Raw genomic sequence first — 23,787 nt, 5'->3', positions numbered from 1 at the left:
ATAGATGGAAAAACAGTGGAAACAGTGTCAGACTTTGTATTTTTGGGCTCCAAAATCACTGCAGATGCTGATTGCAGCCATGAAATTAAAAGACGCTTACTCCTTGGAAGGAAAGTTATGACCAACCTTGATAGTATATTAAAAAGCAGAGACATTACTTTGCCGACCAAGGTCCGTCTAGTCAAGGCAATGGTTTTTCCCGTGGTCATGTATGGATGTGAGAGTTGGACTGTGAAGAAAGCTGATCGCCGAAGAATCGATGCTTTTGAACTGTGGTGTTGGAGAAGACTCTTGAGAGTCCCTTATACTGCAAGGAGATCCAACCAGTCCATTCTAAAGGAGATCAATCCTGGATGTTCATTGGAGGGACTGATGCTAAAGCTGAAACTCCAATACTTTGGCCACCTCATGAGACGAGTTGACTCACTGGAAAAGACTCTGATGCTGGGAAAGGTTGGGGGCGGGAGGAGAAGGGAACGACGGAGAATGAGATGGCTGGATGGCATCACCGACTCTGTGGACATGAGTTTGATTGTACTCCGGGAGTTGGTGATGGACAGGGAGGCCTGGCGTGCTGTGATTCATGGGGTCGCGGAGAGTCGGACACGACTGAGCGACTCAACTGAACTGAACTGAACATTGGAATAAGAAGGAAATTGATTTTATGGAGAACTCTAAGAAGAAGAAAGACTCAAGAGAAATCTCCAAATTTTTTTCTGACTTAGGTTGCTAACAGGATTGCTTCTAACTGCTACAGCTAACATAGGAGGAAAGCCTCATTTAGAAGGAAAATGATGATGAGCTGTATGTGAGGTGAATGCGAGACACCTGTGGGAGTCTAGGCTGATGGGCACCCATTGGACAGACCCTGTGAGTTTAGTTGCAAGCCAATTTATGGCCAGCCTTGAGCTAACATAATGTGAAGAGGAACTACCCATATACTCCACTTATGTTGGCAGGCAAAGGATCTTATTTTCAGGTGTGAATAGAGCATTATTCCTCCATAAAATCCAAATCCAAACAAGCAAATGTAAGGACTGGAATTCCTCGTCTTGTTCACTGTTGTTTAACTGACCACAGCTTCTCTGAAGGGTAATGCAGTACTTATTCTGTCTTCCCATCAGAAGTCTCCATAGGGAGGGGCTAAGCTAAGTAAAAAGCCCAGAAGCAGAAAAGACCAAAACACAGGAAGGGAAGCAGTCATCTGAAGAGAAAGGGAAAGAATTTCCCTCCTCCAGGAGGAAAGAGCAATTCAAGACTGATCCCAACAAAGGCACTGCACACTCCCAATCAAATGATGAGTGTCATGAGTCACGAGGCAGGAAGAAAAGAAAGATGCAGCTTTGCTTAAGAACCATCGAACTTTACTGGAGGAGTATCGAGTACCAAGTCAGTTCTCCTGGGAATTCTCTCAACCCTTAATTCTTGGACAACTAGAAAAACTCCTTCTCTTCCCCTAAAGGAGGGTACAAAGTCTTCCAGGTGGAAGAGATTTCAGCGGGTGTGCTGGTTGTCTTACTTTGATATCTGGAGGACTGCTCCCAGACAGCATGTGCCTCTTCCTTTGGACTTAGAATAGACAGAAACCAGTTTCCAAACATGCTAGAGTATAGGACAAAGGACTTGGAAATACTGACCTACTAGGTCATTAGCTCTTAAACTGATGAAAACCATGGACACCTTGCCATAAAAATTCACACTCACACACAGTTATTCATAGGATTTGAGGACTTGTTCAAGGCTCTCAGAAGTTATCCATGGAAATTCGAAGGTCTGAGGACCCAAAGCTAACAACCTGGCAGAGAGGTGGAGTAGGAGGGAGCACAGGAGACCAGGTCAGGGCACGGACAGGCGCGGAATGCAGGTTCACCAAGCTATTAGCGGGAGTGACTGAGAGATTTGATAATGACATGTTGAAAGTAGTTCATGAAAACCTTTGTTCCTGCTCCATTCCGGTGTCATGGGTGCTGAGGCTCAAAGGGCTGAGTTTGGTGAGAAACCAAGGAATTTTGAAACTTGAGACACGATTGCAGCTTCTGTATATAAAGAAAAAAAATCAGTGCCAAATTCACATCTTCATTATAGCGTTTGCTTTGAAAGAGGCATTTAAGAAATTTAATTTTCTCATTTTTGGGAGGTTGGTGAAGAGGGTGGAGAATGGCAGGGTCAGTGGTAGATTATTGTTCCAGGACTGTCCACCTACTCTGCCTTTTGTCTCAGATTTGGCTGCATGGCTTGGTGTCCTTTCCGGGAACTCTGCATGCCTGGGGCTTGAGTCTGCTCTGCTGTGGTAGCAATCTGTGCAGAAGGAGCCCCAGTTGCTAGTGCAAAAAGTGCAGGTGTCCCAGGATACCAAATAGTTCTGTGTTACAAAACAAACAGGAGCAGATAGGACGGAGTTTATGTCCTCTCCAGCCGCATCACCACTTCCTGCTTGAAAGAGCTTGAAATTCTCTGGTATGGGCTCCTGGTCAGCCCCTCCATGTATGTGCGTGTGTCAGCTTATCATTTACCCCGCTTCTCAGAGGAGATGAAAGGCATAGTCTCACTCGTCTTTCTTCTTCCTCTTGAGCATTTCCCGTCTTTTCTCTCTTCTGTTTGAAGCAGAGCATTGAAAGGTGTGGTCATGGCAAGGGACTCAGACATTCAGCCTCTCTTTTGAGTATAGATTTCCTCTTCCTGTGCTCCCTAACTTCTCTCCAATCGCTTTCACTAGGATTTCTCCCTCCTCAGACCACTGCAATACAGTGGTTCCTCGAAGTTCTTGCAAGAGACCAATTCTTTTTAAACATCAATCACTACCAAAACACCAAAGCTGTGCCTCAACCTTCCCATGTAGCAGTCATATGTTTGGTTACCCCAGAACATCTATTCAGATTAGGAGAATATAAAGCTTCAGTTCAGTCGCTCAGTCGTGTCCGACTCTCCGCGACCCCATGAATCACAGCACGCCAGGCCTCCCTGTCCATCACCAACTCCCGGAGTTCACTCAAACTCATGTCCACAGAGTCGGTGATGCCATCCAGCCATCTCATTCTCTGTCATCCCCTTCTCCTCCTGCCCCCAACCTTTTCCAGCATCAGAGTCTTTTCCAGTGAGTCAACTCGTCGCATGAGGTGGCCAAAGTATTGTAGTTTCAGCTTCAGCATCAGTCCTTCCAATGAACACCCAGGATTGATCTCCTTTAGAATGGACTGGTTGGATCTCCTTGCAGTCCAAGGGACTCTCAAGAGTCTTCTCCAGCACCACAGTTCAAAAGCATCAATTCTTCAGTGCTCAGCTTTCTTCACAGTCCAACTCTCACATCCATACATGACCACGGCTTAATCTCCCTCAAATCATATCTGAATGTCTGCAGTGTGTTAATCAAGGATAGAAAGATACATGTTTCCAGTATCTTAAATGTTAGAGATAAGTGATTTCTTCTATGAGAATGAGGGGCCCAACAACTTAGAATGTAGAAATTCAGTGAATTGTAATCATCCACACAGAACTTTGAATGATGCTATATTTGGCAATACCTTCTGAACAATGGGAATATTTTAACTAAGCCTTGAGAACAGAATTTCCTTTTGTCTTAAATATCAAAAGCTCCTAGAAAGTAAACTTAAACATCACACTTCAGTATACTATGGAAAGAAAGTGTTAATACCTCAGTTGTGTCCAACTCTTTGGGATCCCATGGACTGTAGCCCTCCAGGCTCCTCTGTCCATGGAATTCTCCAGGCAAGAATACTGGAGTGGGTAGCCACTCCCTTCTCCAGGGAACCTTCCCAACCCAGGGATCAAACCCAGGTCTCCTGCATTGCAGGCAGATTCTTTACTGTCTGAGCCACCAGGGAAGCCCCTAGTATACTATGAAAAGTATACTCAAAACTTTGAGTTTATTAAGTAATAATGATAAAATATGCTTCCAAACCCTTTCTGGGCAGGCATAAATGTGACAGACAAAATCAACACTAATAGCCAAGGGAACATTTTGTTTAATAACCTTCTGATACTACATGGTAATTATAATTAACTTCAGAGGACTACTATGTGAGACACAGTCCTCTAAAACATCTTTGCAGTGGATTCCAAATTATTGGTAAGACTGGACAAATGGATACAATGAAATGCGGCAACATTAACAGAAGTCACATTTCAAGTGCCCTGATCCCTGGGCCTCTTCTGCCATGATGCTTTGTGTTTTCCAATCTTTCTCAAGTGCCTATTCTAGTGACCCTGACACTTGACTGTAGATGAAGCAACACATTTTCCCAATTAAATATTTTCTCTTAAATATTCCCCAGTGCCTTCAAAAGAAAATGGTGTCCAGGATAATACCTAAATATTTCTTTTCAATAAAACCTAGGGTTGAGCTTTTTATTTTAATGAATCTAGTCTAAGGAGACTACCTTTTTGTGCATGGTGGATAAATTTATATCAATACAGTGCTTTCTGGTTAAAAAGGAACTGCTTCATGCATGGGTGGGAAAACATTTCAAATACTTTCTCTTAAGCTGATGGAAACCTCGTGTCCAGAGAGAGCAGGGGTCCTAATGAATGGAGCTCTTCTAGAGTGTTTCACTTCAAATCTTGCATTTAGTATGAGATATTGATACAGTCAAAGATTGTGTTCTGGAACCTCAGATAGACATGAATAAAATATGAATGTATTTATTACATGAGGTCTTAGTTCCTCCTTAGGAAAGGTCCATTATAGATTTATGTCTGTCATCATTCTTTCAGAGGAGATTTTTGTATTTTTGCATATCTCTTTAGGGACTTGGCAGTAGGTTCTGTACAATGGCATGCCTCATGTTCAACAACTGTAATAATCAATATTGAAACATGACCCTGCAACGCTGCAGTAAGTGCCTCGCTGCAGGCAGCTGGGGTCTGCTGAGAGGCCCAGATCCCTGACCAAGAGCACATTGGTCAGGGGCCACATGATTCCAGTTATGGAGTCACAATGCATATGGTTATGAAAGCATCCATATCTATGTAAATGATCATGAATGTCCATGGATACTCAGAGCACACTATTTAGATGAACTCAACTGAAACTGAAGAATTTAGGCATGCTGAATACTTTGCGGGATTTTGTCAGTTTTTGATGACTTTCAAAAATCAAAGACTGATTTTCTAAATTGTGTATCATTCAGTATTTTGCTTCACTTCTGTTTCCCTGTGCCCAGTCTTGGCACTGATTTTAGAGCACTGTTTATGAAAATTATTAACTAATACAAATTGTAAGAAGAGTTACTGTGGTCTGAATATTTATGTCCCCCTCCTCCCTGCTCCAGAATTCATATGTTGAAATCCTTACCACTAAGGTGCTGGTTTTTGGAAGTGGGACCCTGAGAGGTCATTAGGTCATGAAGGTGGGGTCTTCATGAATGGAATTAGTGCCCTTTTAAAGGAGACCACAGAGAGCGTCTTCACCTCTTTCTCATCTGAGGTTGTGGAGAGAAGTTGGCAGTCTGTGTCTAGAAGAGAGCCCTCACCAGGGTTCAACCATATTGACACCCTACTCTAACTTCCAGTCTCCTGAACTGTGAGCAGTGAATTCCTACTGTTTATAAGACACCCAGCCTGTGGTGCAGAGAAAGCAATGGTACCCCACTCCAGTACTCTTGCCTGGAAAATCCCATGGACGGAGGAGCCTGGTAGGCTGCTGTCCATGGGGTCACTAAGAGTCAGACACGGCTGAGTGACTTCACTTTCACTTTTCACTTTCATGCATTGGAAAAGGAAATGGCAACCCACTCCAGTGTTCTTGCTTGGAGAATCCCAGGGATGGAGGAGCCTGGTGGGCTGCCGTCTATGGGGTCACGCAGAGTCAGACATGACTGAAGTGACTTAGCAGCAGCAGCAGCCTGTGGTGTTTCATCACAGTGGCCCCAATGGGGGATGTTATTAACAACAATGGCTTTTGATGAGATTTGAATTGAAATTTTGGCTTCACTTCTTGTTAACTGTAATGAGAGCCTGTCTCAGGCTCTTAACTTCTCTGAGATTCAAGTTTCTTACCTGTAAAATGGAAATAAGAGTAGAATATCTCTCTAGAGTCATTGAGAAGATTAAATGAAATAAAGTAAAAGCACTTAGCTTGGAATATAAACTCAATACATATTAGCCATCTTGATGTTTACTAGCAGTAGACAGTCATATTACAAAGAATTTATTCTGTTACCAAATTCCAGTTGACATCTTTAAGTGTGCCCATCAAGAATGTAAAACAATGGCAAGTAGACATTACAAAAAACATGAGCTTTGAAGCTGGTGGGCATGCAAAGGAGGAAATGAAAGCCATGCTTTAAAAGGATGAAAAGATTGTCACTATCCTCTTGGCTGCCAAGCCATCTGTGACATGTTTTATTGTTTATTTCTGTTGTCTTTATTGTCTAGTTTCTGCCCCTTTTCTTTATAAGCCTACTGCTGACCTCCTGCATAAATGTACTATTCAATCCTTAACAATTATGACCAGCTAAGGGCAACTGAACAACAACAACAAAAAACGTACTGGGGGCAGTTCACTGTCAAGTTTGTCATCAGGAAAATATAGAGTAATTCATGCCTCCTGGATGGAGATGTGAAGAAAGAGGAAGCTGGCTCATGATTTGAAGATACAGATTTTGCATAGTAAGCGTTCATTTAAAAGTTATTTTCTTAATTTGCATTCACAAAGAGTCAATTTCTAAAATTCTAGTTTTAAAACTTCATAGGGGCCTGGTCTATCTCTGAATTCATGTTGAAAACCGCAGTGCTATTCATAATGTATACAGTGTCATTCTGCTTTGCATTCTCTTAATTGGAAGGATTACAAGCATTTTTGCTTATAGTATTTTTTAACGATTTATTTGGATAAAAACAGAAATGTGGAAGTTGCCTGACTGGTGACAATATTTGTAGCCATGGAAACAAATAAAATCCCAAAGTGGAAGAGGAAACGTGAGATCTTGGTGCAGACCTTTGGGAAAAGCCTTCATTCAGATGATGGGTAGAGGAAAAGGAGGCAAATCGAATATTTTGAGGGGGAGAAGAACCAATATATTCATTTAACACATAATGCACAGGGGGCAAAACTTTAGCAGGAGTTTTCACACTTTTTAAGATACAGATCCTTGTTCTCAAAGGATTTTACTTCACTTTCAATAAATAAAGTAACAAGAGTAAACTGGTAGGACTTACTAATAGGGCATTTTAAAAACTGCTTATGCATTTATTTGGCTGCACTGGGTCTTGGTTGTGGCACATGGGATCTTCAACCTTTGTTGCAACATGTGTGATCTTTACTTGTGGCATAAGAATTCTTAGTTGAGGCATGTGGGATCTAGTTCCCTGACAAGGGATCAAACCTGGGTCCCCTGCATGGGAAGTTTGGAATCTTAGCCACTAGACCACCTGGGAAGTCCCAATATGTGACATTTGTTAGCACACTATGTAAGTCAGTTCAGTTCAGTCTCTCCGTTGTATCTGACTCTTTGCGACCCCATGAATCACAGCACGCCAGGCCTCCCTGTCCATCACCAACTCCCGGAGTTCACTCAAACTCATGTCCATTGAGTCGGTGATGCCATCCAGCCATCTCATTCTCTGTCATCCGCTTCTCCTCCCACCCCCAATCCCTCCCAGCATCAGAGTCTTTTCCAGTGAGTCAACTCTTTGCATGAGGTGGCCAAAGTATTGCAGTTTCAGCTTCAGCATCAGTCCTTCCAATGAACACCCAGGATTGATCTCCTCTAGAATGGACTGGTTGGATCTCCTTGCAGTCCAAGGGACTCTCAAGAGTCTTCTCCAGCACCACAGTTCAAAAGCATCAATTCTTCAGCGATCAGCTTTCTTCACAGTCCAACTCTCACATCCATACATGACCACAGGAAAAATCATAGCCTTGACTAGACGGACCTTTGTTGGCAAAGTAATGCCTCTGTTTTTTAATATACTATCTAAGTTGGTCATAACTTTCCTTCCAAGGAGTAAGTGTCTTTTAATTTCATGGCTGCAATCAGCATCCACAATGATTTTGGAGCCCCCAAAAATAAAATCTGACACTGTTTCCACTGTTTCCCCATCTATTTCCCATGAAGTGATGGGACCAGATGCCATGAACTTTGTTTTCTGAATGTTGAGCTTCAAGCCAAACTTTTCACTCTCCTCTTTCACTTTCAAGAGGCTTTTTAGTTCCTCTTCACTTTCTGCCATAAGGGTGGTGTCATCTGCATATCTGAGGTTATTGATATTTCTCCCGGCCATCTTGACTCCAGCTTGTGCTTCTTCCAGCCCAGCATTCCTCATGATGTACTCTGCATATAAGTTAAATAAGCAGGGCAATAATATACAAACTTGATGTACTCCTTTTCCTATTTGGAACCAGTCTGTTGTTCCATGTCCAGTTCTGACTTGCTTCCTGACCTGCATACAGGTTTCTCAAGAGGCAGGTCAGGTGGTCTGGTACTCCCATCTCTCTCAGAATGTTCCACAGTTTATTGTGATCCACACAGTCAAAGGCTTTGGCATAGTCAATGAAGCAGAAATAGATGTTTTTCTGGAACTCTCTTGCTTTCTCCATGATCCAGCGGATGTTGGCAATTTGATCTCTGGTGCCTCTGCCTTTTCTAAAACCTGCTTGAATATCTGGGAGTTCACAGTTCACATATTGCTGAAGCCTGACTTGGAGAGTTTTGAGCATGACTGCTAGCGTGAGCACGCTATGTAAAGCTGCTCTTAAATCTTACACAAGTCTGGAAAACAGGTACTTTGATGACCCCCTTATATTTTCTTATTTTACAGATAAGCAAACTGAAACAGAGAGAGGTGAAGCAAGCTGCTCAGGGTCACAGAATCAGTAATGGGCGGGTCCAGAGCGAATGGCTCAGGGCTTTGAAAGGTCTGGGAAAATACCATGGAGGTGGAGGAAGGGGACTTACAGGGGCCAGAGCAGCAGCCAGCCTAAGAGAAATGAGGGGAGAACAGTACAGAGCAGCGATCTGGCTCCAAAACGTGCAGCCAACACCCTAGCGTTTACAACACTTTCTTCTTTGCTTTTCACAACCAAATGGGGTTTTAATATCCCAGTTGAAATCTTGTAAAAAGTTGTCCCACACTTTTCATGGTGCCTCAACTCCAATCTCTCTCTCTCTCCACACACACACACACACACACACACAGTTTCAAGGGAGAACAGAGGGAAATGAAGAGGAAACCACTTCACGTTACTGCTGCTTTGGCAGTGAGTGTCGGGATGGGGAGATGAAGGAGATGAGGGGAAGGTTTTAATGATGCTGTAAAAACTGTAGTGCAACTCCAGTCAGGGTGATGGGATTTAATCAGGAAACATAATGAACTTTTGATAGCCCAAGCTTCCATTGCACAAAATACATATATTTAAGTGGAAAACAGACACTACTCCTTAAACTCTGGGCCAGGAAAGTCTGTACTGAAATGAGGCACATTTAAATTGCAGCTGATTCCTCTTCAAACCATTCTGTCTGTAACCTTTTAACTGTCTAATATACTGCATTGTAAATCTAAGGAATGGCCCATCTGTGCTCAGTTCCCTCTTAGAAACAAAACACAAACTGAGCTCCTATATTTGCTTTCTCTTAAGAGCAGTTTGGCGTAAGCCTTGGTTTTCTTGATACTTGAGAGGGGTAGCTCAACCCGTGGTGAGAGGCTGTGGACATGGCTTTCCTCTGAACTTCCCAAGGCATTGCTGACCTTGTATGGTTTCACGAAGTTCCCGGCCTCTGGCTTCAAGTTTGGGCTCCTTAAATAGACGTATTCACTCCTCCTCAAGTCTGTTCACCCCCAAACCCCTCCAAAAAGAATAACACATTTATGCACCCATTTGGTGCTCATTCTTTTCAAAACATATCTGAATTGCTTGCATGGGTATTATCACCTCAATTAACCAAAAGCATCAGGAGCTATGACTTAAAAATCCTTTTTATTTAGGTCAATTTATTTCCATCTCACAAATGTTATTAAGTGTCTACTGTGTACCAAATTTTAGATTTGGTGATGAGCTTTCAAAAATTAATATAATATTGTAATTTGTGCAATGAATCCCCTACCAAATTTGGACGGAGATGAGAAATTTATTTCCTATCCTGATTTTCAGCCTGTTTTTTGATTGAGTGACACTTGGTAAGCACATATATACAGTTAAGAAAAAAATAGGTGGACATCTCAAAGTATCCATGATGGCAACAAGGAACCGGTCTTTTGTTTTCAACAACTTGTCACAAAGGAGTCACAGAATAGCCCATAGAGAGATAATAGGGCTTCCCTGGTATCTCAGATGGTAAAGAAATCATCTTTAAATCAGGAGACCCAGGTTCAGTCCCTGGGTTGGGAAGATCCCATGTATATTCATTGGAAGGATTGATTCTGAATCTGAAGCTGCAATATTTTGGCCACCTGATGTGAAAAGCTGACTCATTGGAAAAGACCCTGATGCTGGGAAAGATTGAAGGTAACAGGAGAAGGGGGCGGGGGCAGAGAATGAAATGGTTAGAGAGCATCACTGACTAACAGACATGAATCTGAGCAAACTCCAGGAGATACTGATGGACCGGGGCACCTGGCAAGCTGCAGTCCATGAGATCACAGGGTCAGACACGACTAAAGCTACTTAGCACACAAGCACACATAGATAATTCACAGATAAATTTTCCCGTCTTTTCATGACTGATATTGTTTGCAGATTTGGAGTTGTCTCTAAAACACCTGACTGTGCCTATCAAAGAGGTTCCCAAGAAGGAAGGTACATTTATATTTGAAAATATTCTGGATCTCATTTGTATCTTTGCCAAGTGGTCATCAAACTGTTCTTAGACCATTGTTTTCCATCAAATCACACTGTAACCATAAGTCTTTGATTTTATTTTCTATGATTTCTAATCAAGAGGGACATGAGATAAATGTGTGTGTACTAAAACCCCTGTCCCCTGAACTGTTGGAGGAAGAGTTGGAAACTCAGTCCTGTAGGGAGACTTAAAGCTCCTTTAAAGTAATGTTAAGTGTGCTGGGAAAGCCCAAAATAGTTCCATGCAGCATGAAAATGAGAAACATAGCTAAGAGGACAATGAACTGGAGGTAGAATTGTTTTCCATATATTTTGCAAATCTAGGCAATGCATTCTTCATTCAAGCCACAAAATGGATGCACAGCGGAGAGAGTAAGACTCAGATGAAGACTCAAATTGCTTTTCACCTTCTGTCTCTCGGGATACATTTTGATCTAAACTCTTTGTATTTGGGGAGAATGGAGAGGAAAGGGGGCTGATTATCACAAGAGCAGACTTCATCACTAATCTTATTGCCAAAACTGAACCAACAGCTTCAACAGAAATATGGAATATGTTACTGTAAAAAAGAATCCATTCTCTGAATAAAATAAATATAAATGGCTTTTTTCTAATAGTCTGCTAATACACTCTAAGTCTTTAGTGTTCCTACAGAAGGCGGTCAGATCTCTCATTGCTTAAAGATATACAAAGTAAGGAAGTCATGTCTGAAGTATTTCCACCCCCTCCCCCAAAAAAAATCATCTCTAAAAATATTTTAACTTCTAAAATTAATTTCTTCATGATATAAATGATAAAGGTTAGAATGCTTCAGAGAGGTATAAAATTAAAATGTTGCTTAAAAGATTCACAAATACTAATTCTCATCAGGTAAAACACATAAGCTTAAGATTTAGTAATTTTGCTAGCAAATAATGAATCAAATATTCTAGTCAAAAAGAAATTTGAAGGTTATGAAGCCTTAACCAAAAGGATAAAAACTTTAAATTACAAGATTCAGTGAATTTACCTCCTATCGACAGAGTAAAATGATCTTTAAGATTCTTCATAGTAGTAATAATATTAATAATTCACTGAACCATTATATAAACTATGATAAGTTAAGTTGGGAGCAAACATAAGATTTATTGAATTTATTTAGCTATTCTTTCTAAAAAGATTACTAGTAAATTTGGCTAAAACTACTTACCTGTTCCAATCAGCAGCACAGAATTCTTGATCAGATAATAGAAAAAGAATAGTCAATTAAGCATGTCTAACTTCTTCATTATCAATATAAATGTTTTGTTCAAATTAATAACTACTGAAGAGGATACCCTTACCCTTGTATTAAAAAAATGAAAAAACCCTTGGTGTCTCTCCTTTGAATACATATATTTTGTATCATCATTTCATGACTATCTTCCTAAAAATATTGTTACAAATAAAAGCACATAATTTCAACTATAGAACGAAGCTTTGGATTTTCCCTGTGATCAAGGAAACCTCTGTCTTTGCCGCTGAATCACCCCTAATATGATTACTCTTTTGGCTGGCTTATTGGTCAAATCAGAGTGCATGGTTGACCCTGTGGTTTACCACATAATCAAACATGAAACCTGCTTAAAGTAGTGACTGGACCACACCCTGGGCGATTTGAGCACATTGTACAAGCATGTTTACTCTGAGAAGCATCCAGGAAATGGAGGTCACATGTGTTTGCACAAATGTTCGGTAAAACTCTGTGCAAGAACATAGGGTCACACCAGTCATGGACAAAACAGCAAAGTTATACAGCAAGTGGAAGCGAGGCTTTGGGAAGGTTTTCTTTTATCAGTCCAAGGGGCTTTAGTGCAGAAAGCAAATATAATGAAGTATTTGGAAGTGTACTAGAGCCTCAGGAATTGCCTGTAATCAAAAGCCAAGAGGCATTTACATCATATACTTGAAATGCATGATCTATGCTGAGTGTTCTGCCAACATCTTCAGAGCTATAAGTCATTTTACAACCCTGCATGTGACTCAGAGTTGGAAAGTGCGGGTGTTTTGTTATGCTCATGGCTCCTTCCTTTACCTTCCCATCCCTTTCTGCCCTCACTTTTCTCTTTCCTTTAAAGGAAGTAGACATGGCCCCTGTTTTCAGAGGTAAACAAAGGGGCTACTAGGATTCACTGCCTGCGTTCAGTCCTGCAAGTTAAGACACATTAAATGGACTCTCTGCTGAGATATCTGTGTTTTAGTCAGAAAAATATGACTGGGGAGATTTGGCTAGTTTCACTCCTCTGGGAGAACTTGGGAGGATTCAGACTGTGATGGAAAATCTGCTGGACAGAGAATAAAAGGCCTGAGTTTTAGTCCCAGTCCAGAAACCAAAGGCAATTGCATAAGATTTCGGGCATGCATGCCCTTCGGAAATCAGCACAATGACCCATGGTTAGTTGAGAATGAGCTTTGAGTTGAGCTGATTTACTAATGATAAATTGAGTAGGAGAAGGCACCATGGCCACTCCGGAACCACTGGCATGTATTTTCACAAAGTGAGGTATCTGTGTGGCCATGAAACAGTAACTAGGGTTCATTGTATGCGGTTCCAGTCAGTAAACTGGGTTCCTTGCAACAGGTTCTAACCAGCTTGTGAAATAAATTCTTGTGAATCTTGTAAAATTCCATGGGTCCCTTTTTGAGCTGTCCCTTTCAGCTCTCAGAGGTCGCTAAAGTAAAACTAGAATACTGAGATAATAATTTATTTGATAAAAAGGGGTTGAGCTAAGGATGACAAAGATTGAAAAAGTCTGGTTTTTCATTTACCTAAAGATGCATGCCTTTGTGGAAGGATGTTCAGACTGGAAGGTGGCAGATGAGGGGTTTAGACTAGGTTTGCCAAGAATCAACCGTGTAAACAAAGGAAAGGGTTATGCCCACCTTATTCTGAAGTTCTTTCTAGACCTGAAATCCCATGATTTTCATCAAAAGAGAAACCAAGGAAAAATATTACTGAGTTGGTCTTTAAAGACCACTAGGGTATTTATGCTCCCTATAAATATTCAGAAGCTGTTTAATGCTGGAAGATGATTCTTGACCAAGAACAATTTTATTTCCATACTCAACTTCAGTTCAGTTCAGTTCAGTCGCTCAGTCGTGTCCAACTCTTTGCGACCCCATGAATCACAGCATGCCAGATCTCCCTGTCCATCACCAACTCCCGGAGTTCACTCAAACTCATGTCCATCAAGCTGGTGATGCCATCCAGCCATCTCATTCTCTGTCGTCCCCGTCTCCTCCCACCCCCAACCCCTCCCAGCATCAGAGTCTTATACTGCTAACCCTGAAATATGCAGCAAAATCATGCGCCAACCCACCCCTGGAGATGAGTAACACACATGCTCTCAGTGTACCTCCGCATGTGTTTTTGTTCAGGTGTTTCATTTTTCACAGTGTTACATTTAATTTATGTAAAGAGAATGTAAAAATAGGAAGTAGCAGTGAAATGAGCTTACCTGACAGCCCAGCAAAATGCCTGCCACAGGAATTGTGACTTCCATTTGTAACTTGTAGGTTCAAACTACAAGTATTGAAATTACAGGTTTATTCTTTGATAGATCCCAAAGCCAAGCATGGGTAGAATTCTGCGCTGAAAGGCAGCGGGTGTTTTCCATTCATCCTGATTTGGAGCCCCCAGAACACAAAGGTATGGAAGGAAAACCATCATAGAGAAAGACACGGGGATGCCTCAGGGACTGTTTCTCTGTTAGTTTTAAAACAAGACTCAGGTAAATTTTCTTCCAACACAGGGACAGAATTATGAAAGTTAGGATGTTTTAAACTTAGTGACTCATTTTCAATCGGGTTCAACTATTTGCCCACAATCACTGAAGATGAGAGAGCAGACACTTTAAAGTGACACAGTGTCTGCTTTCTTGGATACCAACAAGGGGAAGTTCTAAACCTAAGTTGACGAAGGAAAAGGATTTTTCATATCTCTGGTTACATCCTGGAGATCTGTGGAATTACACAAAAAGACATTTGGTTGGAGGATTTCCAAGTTAAAGTAGCTGTTTGATTTAGATGAAAGAGAGCATTTTTGAACACCAGATGTGTTTACCTTAAGACAAGCAGATTAACACTGGCCCAGGGACCTAAAATCATTCATCCTTAGTGACTGTCCATTACTTTCGGCAAAACAACATCCTGCACTCAGTATTTCCCACAGGATATTTCATTAGCTCCAAAGACAAAATTAGACACTGTGGATGCCTCTGTTATTTTATCTTTGAGCTGGAGGGGTTGAATGGATCTCAAAGCCAGACTACTTCATCATCTTTAATGGGTATTCTTTAAAGAAAGACTTAAAACTCCATCCAGGTTGAATTGGAGGCAAGGGAAAAAGATCTGGATGAAAGGAAAGCAAATGAAGCCTGGCCTCACGGACAAAACTAGCTTATATCCTACAGTCAGTGCTTTCCCAGGTCTGCCAGCTCTCCCCAGAGACTCACTGAAACCACAGAGATGGTGTGAGGTAAGGAGTCTTGAGAAATCCTTAACTCTTTGCCAAATATCTTCCCCTATTTTCTGGAATTCCGTGGAATCCAGCAGTAATTCCTAACTAGAACTATATATGTAGAAGTGCCTATTAGAAACACCTCAGGGTCTTTTTAAAAACATAGGTAGAAAATCTACGAAACTCCCAGAACCAGCAAGTTCAGTATTAGAAATTTCAAATGCTCTGAGGATGAGGGATGTCCATGATTTATGGCCAGTGTTGAGAACACTCTGAAATGAACCAGGACCGAAAGGCATCGTTCTTGCAAATGTGATCTCCCCTGAGAGAACCATTGATCTTTCCTACCTTAATTGAACCATTTCAATCACATTCTTGCATCAATTTAGAATCGGCACAGTCTGAGTGTTCATGTAGTCTGCTGTGCCCTGCCAATATTCCCAGTGAAAGAGTTAAGTCTGGAGATGGAAAAGTGTATTAACCAAGGTCACATGAGTTTTACAGCAACAGCCAAAGTCAGAATCCAGTTATTTTAGTTCTGATTCAATAAACATTCTGCTCTGCCACCATACACACCGTCATCATCAATGTGTCTCTGTAGCATCGATCACGTGCATTGAGCAATATGCTCCTCTCCAATAAGTTCTGGTGAAACTGGAGTGAGAAAATGGTGCCATGTCCCACAGCTGTTTTTGGGACATAGGAAATGGCTTATAAATATTTCCTTTCTCAAAGATCCCCTTTTGGGACTTCCTTGGTGGCTCAGTGGTAAAGAATCCGCCTACCAATGCAGGGGACATGGGTTCGATCTCTGGTATGGGACGATCCCACATGCACTGGAGCAGCTAACCCCCTGTCCCACAACTATGAGCCTGTGCTCTAGAGCCCTAGAATTGCAACTACTGAGCCCCCATGCCACAACTACTGCAGCTTGCGTGCCCAAGTGCATACTCCACAACAAGAGAAACCACAGCAACGAGGATCCCACACACCTAGAACTAACCCCACAACTAGAGAGTAGTTCCCCCTTCCCGCAACAAGAGAAAAACCCATGCAGCAATGAACACCCAGCACAGCCTAAATAAATAATTAAATACAATTGTTTTTTAAGATAAATGAGTAAAAGCTCCCCTTTTGCTACCCAGGTACATATGCCCTCTCCGGGAGCATCACAGCAGAAGGCTCTAAAGAGCTGACAAGAAGACTGTGGTTGGAAACCAAGAGGGCAGGAAAAATGGGTAGGGACCCAGAACAGGAAGATGTGCAGGAGTGGGGAAGTCTAGGCCAACTTTGCTGATGCCAGTTCTGTCTCTACTAATAGCATCAATGGATTCTTCTTACAAGAGGACAGATAGTTGGCTCCCAAAGTATCTTTAAAGAACAGATGGAAAGTGGGAGTTGAGAACTCTATTCTAGGACGGCAGTAATCACTGCAGATGCTGTGGTCTTAGCCAAATCACCCAACTGGCTTGTGACTCAGTTCTCTCCATCTGCTAATGTGCTAAAATAATGGGCCACACCATCTTCTGCACCTACTTGCCTCACAGATATGTTTTGAGGGAACATTACAGAGTCTCTCAGAGAATCCAGATTAATTCAAAATGTTGCAAGGTAGAGAGAAACCAACTAATCACTACTGTTAAAGGAAATTTTATATTAACCTTTACATTCATTGAGCATCTGAGGCCCTTTCTAAATGTAAATACTGTTTTCAAAAGGACGATTGATCTGGGACCGATTCCTGTGGATCAATACATTTTTCTGTGTATCGTATCAATTAAGATAACTAGTTCAGGCTGAAATACCCTTTGATATTTTGATTAAAACTAAGTCAGCAACAATATGAGCCTTGCTTTTCTTCAGGCAGTTAGATAAGATCTATCAAAATGAATATGCTCCTTGCTTGATTGAATATGCCACACAACACCCAGCATTACTAATCAGAGCTATATCTTTAAGATATTCATGGTTTGAAAAAGTGAAAATCTTTTTCCCAAACAAGCAAAGATACATCTTCACATTTCTTCTCCCTCAATGCTTCTTTAAAATGGTGCCAAACAAAATTTTTCATTCTAAGCTTCAGAACATGTGTGAATATGATTTTATTCTGTGAGTGGCTGGTAACATTTTTTTCAGAGTTGACATTTTTTGACAGTTCATTTCAAATGATTATTGCTCCAAGTTGTTTTCACTAATGTGAAATAACTTTAAAATCTTAAATTTATCTTTAGACAGACTTACACATTATTTGAGTTGAAAGCTAAAAGTTTGAAGAAGGGAATTTTTCTTTGATTCAACTCCACTTAACTTATAGGAAACTGTTCTTTCCTGGCAATAAAGACTTTTGTCTATATGATGCCAAAAAAGCCAACGATGGATTTGGAAACGTCAATAAAAAATAGTCAAAGTCATAATTTGGTAGGTACACAGAGAACAAGTTAACTGTCTCACTTTTAGAGCAGTTAACAGTGCTTTAAAGGAGTAAATTGTAGAATTCTGGGTTTAGAAAAGAAAGAGAAATGAAATTGACAACAAAGTCAATGCAGACATTTTTGCAAGTGAGTCTTGTTTCAAATAAGGGAAGCTGGAAACAAAATGACCACCCAACACTTTCAGTTCAGTTCAGTTCAGTCGCTCAGTCGTGTCTGATTCTCCACGACCCCGTGAATCACAGCACGCCAGGCCTCCCTGTCCATCACCAACACCCGGAGTTCACTCAAACTCATGTCCACAGAGTTGGTGATGCCATCCAGCCATCTCATTCTCTGTCGTCCCCTTCTCCTCCCGCCCCCAACCTTTCCTAGCATCAGAGTCTTTTCCAGTGAGTCAACTCGTCGCATGAGGTGGCCAAAGTATTGCAGCTTCGACTGCATTAATTTGTCCCTGCTGAGCTATGGTGTGGGGCAGGAAGGCATTGTGCTGGCCTCATGTAGACATGATCAGAGTCAAGAAGTGCCCTTCACTCTCCTGCACAGAATTCCAATGCAACAGGGTCGGGAAGAGGCTGGTCCTATAGCCAGCTACAAGGACCTTAGAGAGTCCCGGGCACTTTAACTCACCCCAGCTTCCTGCACTGAGGGACTCTAAGGGAATGCCATGTCATCTCATTTGATATTTTCTCTTTGAGCTGCAAGAAGCCACCTCCAATAAATATACCTTAGCAAAATGCTTCAAAACCATGTACGTTTATTGCATTATAACACCTTCTAGAACCCATAAGTCACAAACATCTGAAATGAAGACACAGATGTTATAAGCCATATTTGTTGCAATACATAACTGACATCACTTCAAATGGCTATCCCTAAAAATTCAACATGACTGTTAAGCCCTTCTTCTGAAAGAAGGATACTGAAAGTCGACATCATCTCTGTCTACATCTAATTTGATTTCCTGGCTTGGTTAGAGATTAATGACAATGGGCCAGAGACACATGACGCCCTTAAATTATATACAAATACTCAAGTACACACACACATACACCTCTCTATAGACATATGTATGTTATTATATGCACACATGTTATATATTATATACATAGATACGTATAGTACAGGGCTTCCCAGGTGGTACAGTGGTAAAGAATCTGCCTGCCAATGCAGGAGATGTGGGTTCCATCCCTGGTTTGGGACAATCCCCTGGAAAAGGAAATGGCAACCCACTCCATAATCTTGCCTGGGAAATCCCATGGACAGAGGAGTCTGGTAGCTACAGTCCATGGAGTTGCAGAGTCAGACACAACCAAGTGAGCATGCACACACATGTGCATACATACAGATGTGTATATAGTATATTAATACACATATTACTATATAATATAATGTATCATATAAATATAATATAATCTCTTTATATTTCTGTTTTATGATCAGCCAACTATCTTGTAATGGCAAGCTATTTGTCAGAAGGCAAACCAGGCACAAATTTTCTGCAGTCCATCATGACTGGAGAGAAGAGGAAGTAGTGGTTCTGTATTCATATGTAGCATCATGAAAGCATGACTCCAAGGAGATCTATTACTTCAGTCTAATAGTTACTTTGAGGAAAAAGAGAAAAAGATCACCATCTATCCATTATGGTATTGCATACAGAAACAATCTGTTAGAAAAATGAAACTTTCCTCTCAAGCCTAGTTATCACCATATTAGGTAGACCCACCCATAAAAGTGTGGCAGTGACTTTTATCCAAAGTACTGTCCATGGTGTTTTCACAAAAAAAATAACCGCAAAAAGGACCATTATACATACTGTATTATTCCAATGATATGACATTCTAGCAAAGGCAAAATTATGGAGATAGTGAAAAAAAAAAAAATCAGTGATTTCCAGAGAAGGGAGCGATGAATAGGTGGCACACAAAGGATTTTTAGGTCAGTGAAGCTACTCTGTATCATACTTAATGATGGATACATGTCATAATACATTTGTCCAGGCCCGTACAACCACCAAGAATGAACCCTGATATGAACTATGGGCTCTGGATGATTATAACAGGTCAACACAGGTTCATTCATTGTAACAAACGTACCACTTAAATCAGGGAAGCTGTCTAAGATGGTAGGGGAAACAGGGTAAATGGAAAACCTCCATACCTTCTGCTCAATTTTGCTGTAAACCTAAAACTGCTCTAAAAACATGGTCTTTTTTTTTTAAGGCCCCATTGGTAAAAAAAAAAAAAAAAAATGCCAATTTTCATTATGAATAAATCCTAAATCCAATTCTACATGTTATTTTCTACTTCTTGTACATTATGCAGAAAATGATGAAATGGTAAGCTTTTCTATAGATGGTGTGCAGAGAAGAAAGCATAAGTAATAGGGAAAAACACAGACATATAAACAAATATGAGTTCTAATTTCAGATCTGTCACTAATTAGCTGTATGACCATAAACATCCTATCTCCAAACAATTATTAAGAATTTTATGTACCAAGAACTCTGCTTGATACAAGAACATACAAACCAGAGAGAGAAAATGGCAATAAATAATTCTGGTTAACAGAGACAAATCTCTGATAGAAGCAAGTGATTTATTCTTCCTGGATAAACGGACAACTCATGGAAAGATATCGAAGTTCTACAACAGAAGATACTAGCAGGGTGATAGAAGGAGGTTGAATTATGATGAGCAAACTTGTTAAATCCTCAGACCTCAAGTAAGCATCTTTAAAGTAATTGATTTGTGGGGCTTCCCTGGTGGTCCGGTGACTAAGACTCCATGCTCCCAACGCAAGGGTTTGGTCCCTGGTCAAGGAACTAGATCCTACAAGCCACAGCTAAGACTTGAAGCAGTCTAAATAAATAAGTAATTTCTTTAAAAAAGAGTAATTGATTTGTATTGGATGCCCTTTTTCCTTGAACCCTGTGATACACTAGTTGCTCTTATCTGTAGCCACCATTTCTATCCAGTTGCCATGTACTTTCAGAGTCAGATTCTTGTAGTGGGTCCTCTTGACTTAGCCAAGGTGACCAATCACTTCATCCTGATGAAAAGCTTTGTTTTCTGCAAAGAGAAAGGTCTTGTTGTTGTCTGAGTTGTAAGGAACAAAGTCTGAGCTGGACATTTCAATCAACAGTCAGATGGGTGCAGCTGTTTTAATTATCCAATTAACATGAAGTGACACATTTAGAAGAAAACAAAATTAACACAAGAAATAAAGCAGTGTAATGAAACCTATGGCAGATACCCATTCAAGGCATCAGTTTGATAAATCAAACTTTCTTAGCTGTTAAACTCTTAGCTCAGTCACTTTTAAAAGCAGATTTTTGGGGGGAGGGGGCGGTATTTCCTTTTCCACAAATCATGAAACAAATGTCAAGTGGAATTACAAAGGTGTCCCCTCTCTTAGTACTAGCAGTGAGGGTGGGCTGCACGGGAGTGAGGAATATTACTGTTCCTTGACAATATTATGCTCAGAAAATATCAAAAAGCAGAGAGTTTAAAATGGGTATTTACACATAATATCCATGCATATTTACATTTAATATCATATTGGATTTAATTTTATTACTTTCTGGAAGGCAATTGGGGGAAAAACAAACACAGTGGAATGCTATCTCTTTGGCGTGCAGAATCAATATGATAATCACATGGCTGATATAAACTCATAAGAAAATGCATCTGACATTTCATCGGAGCTTCTTAATTTAGTGTTTACAATGTCTGTGTCAAATGATAGAGTTTTATTGTTTAATTATGGAGATGGCAGAATGTAGCAGATTCCTGACTTTTCCCCCTTAATTACTATTAGCCTGCTTTCAAACTGTTGGATGTGGTATGTCGGTTGGTCTCCTGTTAGGTTTGCTGTTGCTTGGATTTTATATAATTTCTAATTCTCCTTGAAAATGCTTTAGAAAAAAAACCCTTTTCCTCTCCAATATGTGGACTTTTATTATAAGCAATAATGTAACACAAGGGTATGATTATGGTGAGATAATCACAGTGCAAGATAGAAATGATGCTTTGGAGTACTATAACCTGCCCAAAATAATTATTCATCTTGCTGTTGTCCCTTAGATTTATTGCTCCTTCCTGTAAGGTGATCAGCTCTTTTGGAAATAAGGGCTGGATTTTTTTTTTATGACAGTCAATGTGCATAATTTTTAAATGCCATTATTTGCACCAGCAAATGTGTAATAGTGGGGAAGACAGAATGAGGGGATAAACAAATGCTTTGGCCCTCTCCCCAACTAATATAGAATTCATGAGCATGGGCTGTAACCCAGAGTAATGTTTGTAGAAAGGAGACTGAGCTTGTGTTTCTGGAGTAATTTGGATTTGAGGATCTGAATTAACTGATTGCTAGGGTGATTAGGTTGACCAGATGTCTCTTTTCTCCTCCATTGATCCTTTGGTAATTTTAATAATTCTTATTATGCCTTTGGATTTAATACCAGTTAGATGTCTATTGGGAGAAGGCAATGGCAAGCCACTCCAGTACTATTGCCTAGAAAATCCCATGGAGGAGCCTGGTAGACTGCAGTCCGTGGGGTCGCTAAGGGTCGGACATGACTGAGCGACTTCACTTTCACTTTTCATTTTCACACATTGGAGAAGGAAATGGCAACCCACTCCAGTGTTCTTGTCTGGAGAATCCCAGGGACGGGGGAGCCTGGTGGGCTTCCGTCTATGGGGTCACACAGAGTCAGACACGACTGAAGTGACTTAGCAGCAGCAGCAGCAGATGTCTATTGGACTTCCCAGGTGACTTAATGGTAAAGAACTTGCCTGTGATGCCTGAGACTAAGGTTTGATCCCTGGGTCCAGAAGATACCCTGGAGAAGGATATGGCAACCCACTTCAGTATTCTTACCTGAGAAATCCCACGGACAGAGGAGCCTGGTGGTCTATAGTCCATGGGGTTGCAAAGAGTTGGATACAACTTAGCGACTAAACAACAGACAAACAGATGTCTGTTAGCATTCCTACTCTGCTGTAGAATGAAACACACACACACACACACACACACACAGACACTATTTTCCTCCAAGTAAGTTATTTCCCCTTTCTGGGACCCAGGACCCATTGATGAAGCCGATGTGAAATGTCTGTCCCTCAGCGGCATCTTCCATAAGGCCATCTCCCCAGAAGCTGCTTTTCTGATTTTAAAGGCAGATTTATCTTATGGCAAATTGCTCCATTTAAACAACAGGAAACAAAAGTTATAAAATCCCACTGTCTCCAGAACTGATAGTGAGTGATTAACGTTACCCACAACTTCACAGAGGCTGCCACAAGGAAGTCAGCAAGGGAGAATTGATTGAGTCACTTACTCAAGAATAAAAATGAACAGGGTGCCAGGCCTGTAGACAGGGAGAGATATGAGTCCAGCCTTATCTTCATGTTATTGCCCCTGCCAGTTGCTATCACACTATTAAGATAAAGAAGGTGACCCAGGTTTAGAAGCCACTGATTGGAAGTTGGATAGTGAATTTAGGATTTTTTTCTCTCTGCAAGTGTTGGCCAGAGCCCAGACAGAGGTGAATTGGTAAATGAAAAATTCACTCTCTGGGAAACAGACATAAGGCACAAATCACAGCATGTAGGTAGCCAGACAGATCTTTTACTATAAAGTAGTGGGTGGTGATCAAGTGATGGGAAAGGATGAAGATCTTGATAGTATCTACAGGCTCAAGTAGATAACTGTTCAGCTTGTTTAGCCTGGCTCATATCTCCCAGCTTCTCAGAGCCATCTTCCCATTAATAAATGAGGTCTACTACATTCTAGTCCCTGTTTTAGGACTGTGTGACCTATTCACTATTCTCTGTTGTACTTTAAAACCAGTGAATCAGAGATAAAAAGTATTTAATGCAATTATTGGAGAGAGAAGATATGTATCAAAGTACTGTTGATCTTAATTAATCATTGATCCCATATTTGCCAGTTGGCCTCATTCAGTTCAGTTCAGTTCAGTTCAGTCGCTCAGTCGTGTCAGACTCTTTGCAACCCCATGAATCACAGCACGCCAGGCCTCCCTATCCATCACCAACTCCCGGAGTTCACCCAAACTCATG

Source organism: Moschus berezovskii, chromosome 15 (genome assembly GCF_049115385.1).
Source record: "Moschus berezovskii isolate FMDL1 chromosome 15, NW_MosBer_1.0, whole genome shotgun sequence".
Classification (NCBI taxonomy): domain Eukaryota; kingdom Metazoa; phylum Chordata; class Mammalia; order Artiodactyla; family Moschidae; genus Moschus; species Moschus berezovskii.
Note: the sequence above shows the minus strand (reverse complement) of the source record.